The following is a 7,584-nucleotide window of genomic DNA, read 5'->3' as shown; positions in this document are numbered from 1 at the left end:
ACATACATCTAAAAGCTGTGTATTGTATGAGTACGAATACGGGTGCATACGAGTAGAATTGTTGATGAAACTGAACGAGGATGTAATTGTAAGCATTTTTGTTAAGTAGAAATATTTTGATAAGTGTCTTGAAGTCTTTCAAAAGTGTATGAATACATATTAAAACACTACATGTATATACATTTTAACTGAGTCGTTAAGTCATCGTTAGTCGTTACATGTAAGTGTTGTTTTGAAACCTTTATGTTAACGATCTTGTTAAATGTTGTTAACCCAATGTTTATAATATCAAATGAGATTTTAAATTATTATATTATCATGATATTATGATGTACGAATATCTCTTAATATGATATATATATATATATATATATATATATATATATACATTAAATGCTGTTACAACGATAATCGTTACATATATGTCTCGTTTCAAAATCATTAAGTTAGTAGTCTTGTTTTTACATATGTAGTTCATTATTAATATACTTAATGATATGTTTACTTATCATAATAGCATGTTAACTATATATATAACCATATATATGTCATCATATGGTTTTTACAAGTTTTAACGTTCGTGAATCACCGGTCAACTTGGGTGGTCAATTGTCTATATGAAACCTTTTTCAATTAATCAAGTCTTAACAAGTTTGATTGCTTAACATGTTGGAAACACTTAATCATGTAAATAACAATTTCATTTAATATATATATAAACATGGAAAAGTTCGGGTCACTACAGTACCTACCCGTTAAATAAATTTCGTCCCGAAATTTTAAGCAGTCGGAGGTGTTGACGTATCTTCTGGAAATAAATGCGGGTATTTCTTCTTCATCTGATCTTCTCGTTTCAAGGTGAACTCGGGTCCTCTACGAGCATTCCATCGAACCTTAACAATTGGTATCTTGTTTTGCTTAAATCTTTTAACCTCACGATCCATTATTTCGACGGGTTCTTCGATGAATTGAAGTTTTTCGTTGATTTGGATTTCATCTAACGGAATAGTGAGATCTTATTTAGCAAAATATTTCTTCAAATTCGAGACGTGGAAAGTGTTATGTACAGCCGCGAGTTGTTGAGGTAACTCAAGTCGGTAAGCTACTGGTCCAACACGATCAATAATCTTGAATGGTCCGATATACCTTGGATTTAATTTCCCTCGTTTACCAAATCGAACAACGCCTTTCCAAGGTGCAACTTTAAGCATGATCATCTCTCCAATTTCAAATTCTATATCTTTTCTTTTAATGTCAGCGTAGCTCTTTTGTCGACTTTGGGCGGTTTTCAACCGTTGTTGAATTTGGATGATCTTCTCGGTAGTTTCTTGTATTATCTCCGGACTCGTAATCTGTCTATTCCCCACTTCACTCTAACAAATCGGAGACCTGCACTTTCTACCATAAAGTGCTTCAAACGGCGTCATCTTAATGCTTGAATGGTAGCTGTTGTTGTAGGAAAATTGTGGTAACGGTAGATGTCGATCCTAACTGTTTCCGAAATAAATAACATATGCTCGTAGCATGTCTTCAAGCGTTTGTATCGTCCTTTCGCTCTGCCCATCAGTTTGTGGATGATAGACAGTACTCATGTCTAGACGAGTTCCTAATGCTTGCTGTAATGTCTGCCAGAATCTTGAAATAAATCTGCCATCCCTATCAGAGATAATAGAGATTGGTATTCCATGTCTGGAGATGACTTCCTTCAAATACAGTCGTGCTAACTTCTCCATCTTGTCATCTTCTCTTATTGGCAGGAAGTGTGCTGATTTGGTGAGACGATCAACTATTACCCAAATAGTATCAAAACCACTTGCAGTCCTTGGCAATTTAGTGATGAAATCCATGGTAATGTTTTTCCATTTCCATTCTGGGATTTGGGGTTGTTGAAGTAGACCTGATAGTTTCTGATGCTCAGCTTTTACCTTAGAACACGTCAAACATTCTCCTACGTATTTAGCAACATCGGCTTTCATACCCGGCCACCAAAAATGTTTCTTGAGATCCTTGTACATCTTCCCCGTTTCAGGATGTATTGAGTATCTGGTTTTATGAGCTTCTCTAAGTACCATTTCTCTCATATCTCCAAATTTTGGTACCCAAATCCTTTCAGCCCTATACCGGGTTCTGTCTTCCTGAATATTAAGATGCTTCTCCGATCCTTTGGGTATTTCATCCTTTAAATTTCCCTCTTTTAAAACTCCTTGTTGCGCCTCCTTTATTTGAGTAGTAAGGTTATTGTGAATCATTATATTCAGAGATTTTACTCGAATGGGTTCTCTGACCTTCCTGCTCAAGGCGTCGGCTACCACATTTGCCTTTTCCGGGTGGTAACGAATCTCATAGTCGTAATCATTCAACAATTCAATCCACCTACGTTGCCTCATATTCAGTTGTTTCTGATTAAATATGTGTTGAAGACTTTTGTGGTCGGTATATATAATACTTTTGACCCCATATAAGTAGTGCCTCCAAGTCTTTAATGCAAAAACAACCGCGCCTAATTTCAAATCATGCGTCGTATAATTTTGTTCGTGAATCTTCAATTGTCTAGACGCATAAGCAATCACCTTCGTTCGTTGCATTAATACACAACCGAGACCTTGCTTTGATGCGTCACAATAAATCACAAAATCATCATTCCCTTCAGGCAATGACAATATAGGTGCCGTAGTTAGCTTTTTCTTCAATAACTGAAACGCTTTCTCTTGTTCATCCTTCCATTCAAATTTCTTCCCTTTATGCGTTAATGCAGTCAAGGGTTTTGCTATTCTGGAAAAGTCTTGGATGAACCTTCTGTAGTAACCAGCTAGTCCTAAAAATTGGCGTATGTGTTTCGGAGTTTTTGGGGTTTTCCACTTTTCAACAGTTTCTATCTTTGCCGGATCCACCTTAATACCTTCTGCGGCTACTAACAAATGAAAACAAGCCGATGATATACCAATAAATGTTCCAACCGAGGGTAGTTCCAACCCAAACTCAAGCATGAACCTCGAACCAACCCGATTTGAAAATTTACTTAAGGATCACAACCCAATCCGATGTCCTCCAAGTCGAGCTAAAAGTCAAAAGGATTCGTACTCATCCGATGACGCAAGTCATATGTCATCCGACGAAGTTCGAATAAAGATAGCTCAATCCGCAGAAGCTTATCAACTAGCGGAGAATCGAACCGTGGAAAAGCTTTGTGAAGAAAGCGAGACGAGAACAATGTTAAAAAGTTTGAAGCTGCTTTCCAAACCAGTGCCACGTGACTTACTTCCCGACGAATATGGAATGATGATGAATTTTTTTTGGACAGCTGTTAGGATCACCCAGGGGGACTTAACCACCCACGTGTTCATATCCTACACAGTTATAGGCCCCCAACTGCGTGGCAGGTATGAAATTGTGGGTTAATATGTAGCCAACGGGGGTCGAACTCCTGACCTCCCCTAAAGGAGTCAGGTCACCAACCGCTGGACCACATCACAACTTCGAAATAATGATGAATTATCGAGCGAGACTTAAGAAAAAATATGCTAAGGAATTGGCACGTCCCGACGACGACGAGTAGTTTAAATGCTTACTTTTTTATTATTTTATTTTTATTTGTGTCCATTTTATTTTATTATTGTAACGTTTTTTTAATGAAATTTTAGTTTTATATTAATAAGTTTTATGTTTAATTTTAGACAAAATTGCATGGGGGGTCCCTGTGGTATGTCCACGAGGGTAAAATTGTCATTTTAAAAAAAAATCTCTTCTAATTTCTTTCCCCTTCTCTTTTCTTTCTCTTTTATACAACCTAACCTTCATTCAAGATCTATAATATTTCTTCAGATACTTCATCACATCACGATCACATACACAAAAATAAACAAATACATATAGATTTAAGAAAAGATTCGAAATCAGATAACTCTCAATTAATCAATTAGAACAAAATCCCACATAGACATCAAACCCTAACTCTCAATTTTCTCCAGTTTTCTCCACCACTGCCGTCACCATAACCACCGCCGCCATAACGCTACCAATAAGAATGACGCCAGAGAAAGAACTGCTGAAGAGATGGCGAAAGGTTCAGATCCGATTTAAGCACCTACTGCAATTTCGAATTCACACAGTACATATTTGATAAACGTAGATATAAATATCAAAACCCCATTTCTTCAACACATCAGATGTAAGATGATTACGAATCCTTTTTTTAAATGATACGTCGCACTCCAAACGACATAATTTCCCTGCATCTCCGGCTCCGGCGAAACACCTCTGTTTGTCAAAGTCCTCGTCGATGACGGCTGTCTTTTCTCTGAGGTTGGATTTATGTTCTTCACTTCTGGGTAATTTCATCATCGTCAGATGGTACCATCGAATTCAAGTAAGTTGTTTTCATTTTCTTTTAGGGTTTTGAATTGAAATATATTTGGGGAATATTGATCCAGTCGACATTCGCAGATCTTTCTGAAATAATGAATTCAGAATCGTTGGTTGTGGTTGTGGGTTGAGTTTGAGTTTCAAATTTGCAATTAATCGGAAGCGGTGAGGTCGGAGTCGTTGGTTGTGTGTATATGGTGATATATGATATAAATTGATATACTTGAACTACATGATAACATATGCGGTCGTGAAATAATTTAATTTTGGGAGATATGCTAATGTAAGTTGTGATGTTGAATAAAAATATATTAATTATTAATACTCTGTGCAAGTGGTATGTTCAGAGTATATTAATTTTTGGGAGATATGTTAATGTAAGTTTTGATGTTTCATCCTCTAATTTTTGAAATGACAATTTTATCCTTGTGTGCAAAGCATGTGAGGCACTAAAACATTCGGATTAGACGGACGTTAGCAAAATGGACCCCCCGTAAAACTATTGCAAACCACAGTGACCCCCCCAAAGGTAAAAAAATCTTTTGGACCCCGCTTGTTATTTCGAACATACCACAGGGACCCCATGCAATTTTGTCTTAATTTTAATTATTTGATTTTTGAAAAAAAAATAAAAAGTAATAAAAAAAAATATGAAAGAAAGCTGTCACTATTGAAAGTGTTTAGTGCTAAAAAAAGTGCTGATGTGGCAGCTAGTCTTTGAGAGTGCTCTTATAAATGACATCCATATCCATATATCAATTAGGTGGTCCAGTGTTATCAATGTTTAACCAAAAAATAAAGCTCTTATAAATGACATCCATATCCATATATCAATTAGGTGGTCCAGTGTTATCAATGTTTAACCAAAAAATAAAAAAGGTCCTACCGGGAGTCGAACCCAGGTCGCTGGATTCAAAGTCCAGAGTGCTAACCACTACACCATAGAACCGTCGTGCTTTTTTTCAAGATTTAAGTATGATATCTTTAGTATTATAAAAATTACAAACATGAAATGCTTTATTTAAATAGCCCAGGGGTTGTAAACATAGGCCTTCAAATTAGTTTACGAAAATTCCAATAATACTAGTGTAACCCATTGAGACATCAAACATAACCCACATCCACTCATTTGTAGTTGAACATGTCAAAATTGTAACATCTTACAACAGCCATCAATCTGTTCAAGGGGTTGTAAACATTGGCCTTTAATAATGTTCTTGCCTCCATTTGAGTAACACTGCCCCATGAAGTTATTCAAGGAACAACTTAAAGGGTTGGATTGTAATAAACCAAATCCAACATACAAGGCAAGTTCAGCTCTAGCAACCTTATTTTGACTATTCTTAGGGACTATAGGAGTGGTTTTGTGCGACTTCTGTTAAAATTTATATAAGTAGTCGTCTTTAACTAGAATTACTTGATAGTAGTGTAACGTCTAGTTATTAAGTCGACAGCAAGCGTCGATCTATTGGCAACTTGACTGACCTTAGAGCTTAAAATAAATTCCAGGCAGAATTTAAAACCCATGAAAATTTGATTTTATCATTTTCATGGCGTCTCTATTTTATTTTATTTTATTTTTCAATTCTATTTTAGTTTTTAAAAATTTTTTCATACTTTTTAGCCGGAGGTCCACTCAGAAGCAATCGCTCTATTTGTATGGGGAGGTGAGATGTAGACAATCTTTCCTCTATCCGAGAATAAAGAAAAGTCATTTCTCCACCCAAAGTAAAAAATACTCTCGTAGAGAAAGTCATCATTCTCTCTATTCGACGGATAGAGAGATTGCTTCCGAATGGACCTCCGGCCAATAAGTAGAAAAAAAGAAGAAAAAAAGAAAAAAAAATGAGACGGGTTTTAAATGCTGCCTGAAATTTAAAGTGAAAACACTCTTAAATGCTATAAGAATGTTTAATATTATGCTAACAAAAATCCTAATGCCGTATTTTAATTTATGGGTCACGATGACTAGTAGTAGTAGTTCTTGGACCGTAGTTCAGACACGCAACTTGATAGGGCCTGTTTAACCTGGAGGTTACTTGAGTCCATGAGAAGTGCATCCACATAAAGCCTTTTTGCCTGGCTCAACAACTTAACTTTTTCTCTGTAGTTTCTTGTTCGTAAGCGAGATCTTTGTTGCAATACAACACCCCCCATCTGAAAAGAGCTGCAAACAAACACTTACACGTTAGAAAACAAGTAACAGAGATCTCGTTAGTGTTATCCATTAAGTGATGTGGTCAGAAATGCCTTCACGAGTGGAGCACGTGTTTTCACTTACTTGTAAAAACACTAAACGATCGTCAGTCGCATCATCCGCGTTGCAAGTGCACATGTTAGGGTCATCCAAGTCAAAGATAAGAAAAAGATAACATATGCAATTTCAGACAAATCAGGGACCAACCGCGTAATCTTGTCTTATGGAATTATTACCCATGATGATTTAACCAACCTATTTGTTAACTCTATAAAGCATCATCAACAATCTAATAGATGCTATACAATTGATATATTAGTTGCCATGACATGACTTCTTTGAACGTGATTACCATACCATCTGTTGTGTGAGTATTGCTCTTGGACATGTTTGCGTTAAACTTATCAATGGCCGCGTAGTAAACCTTGTCAGCATCAAAAGCTGCTTCCTACCACTATTATTATTATTATTTTAAAAGTATAAGGTGAAAACTACATCACTTTTAATTACAAGATATGACATAAAAATCCTACCAACATATGCAGAAAAGACACAGATCTGCTTAAAATAGAAAGTACAGTAATTATTAAATTAATAAACTAGTCTTTGTCGGTTTCTTGTTGTGGTGGTGGTAGGGATGGCAATGAACATCAGATTCGATGGACATCTATCCGATCCGATCCGCTTAAAGCGGATATAGATACGGATATGAATGAACCTAAATGAATATGGATATGGATACGGATGAAAATTTTCATCCATGAAATGCATATACAAATACATAAATATAATATGGATATATGCATATACATAAATGTGGATACGGATATAAATATGGACGAACAAAAACTAAATGAATATGAATATGAATATTAGCTCACAAGATCCATATCCGATCCATTACCATCCATACGTGGTGGTGTTACCTATTTATATGATTATGTATCTTTGAACAAAACAGTAGAAGAATCACAAGATATAATCCTTCAATGAGAGAAGGATAAAACATCTAATCACAAGAGATT

General features: G+C 35.9%; 1 non-coding gene across 1 annotated transcript; it reads right to left on the bottom strand.

The window, feature by feature from the left end:
• Nucleotides 1-5,239: 5,239 nt before the first annotated feature.
• TRNAQ-UUG (transfer RNA glutamine (anticodon UUG)) lies at nucleotides 5,240-5,311 on the bottom strand. Its single transcript has one exon. It is a non-coding gene; the product is annotated as a tRNA-Gln (tRNA).
• Nucleotides 5,312-7,584: the final 2,273 nt, after the last annotated feature.

This window comes from Rutidosis leptorrhynchoides, chromosome 3 (genome assembly GCF_046630445.1).
Source record: "Rutidosis leptorrhynchoides isolate AG116_Rl617_1_P2 chromosome 3, CSIRO_AGI_Rlap_v1, whole genome shotgun sequence".
Classification (NCBI taxonomy): domain Eukaryota; kingdom Viridiplantae; phylum Streptophyta; class Magnoliopsida; order Asterales; family Asteraceae; genus Rutidosis; species Rutidosis leptorrhynchoides.
Note: the sequence above shows the minus strand (reverse complement) of the source record. Positions and strands in the feature narration are given on the sequence as shown.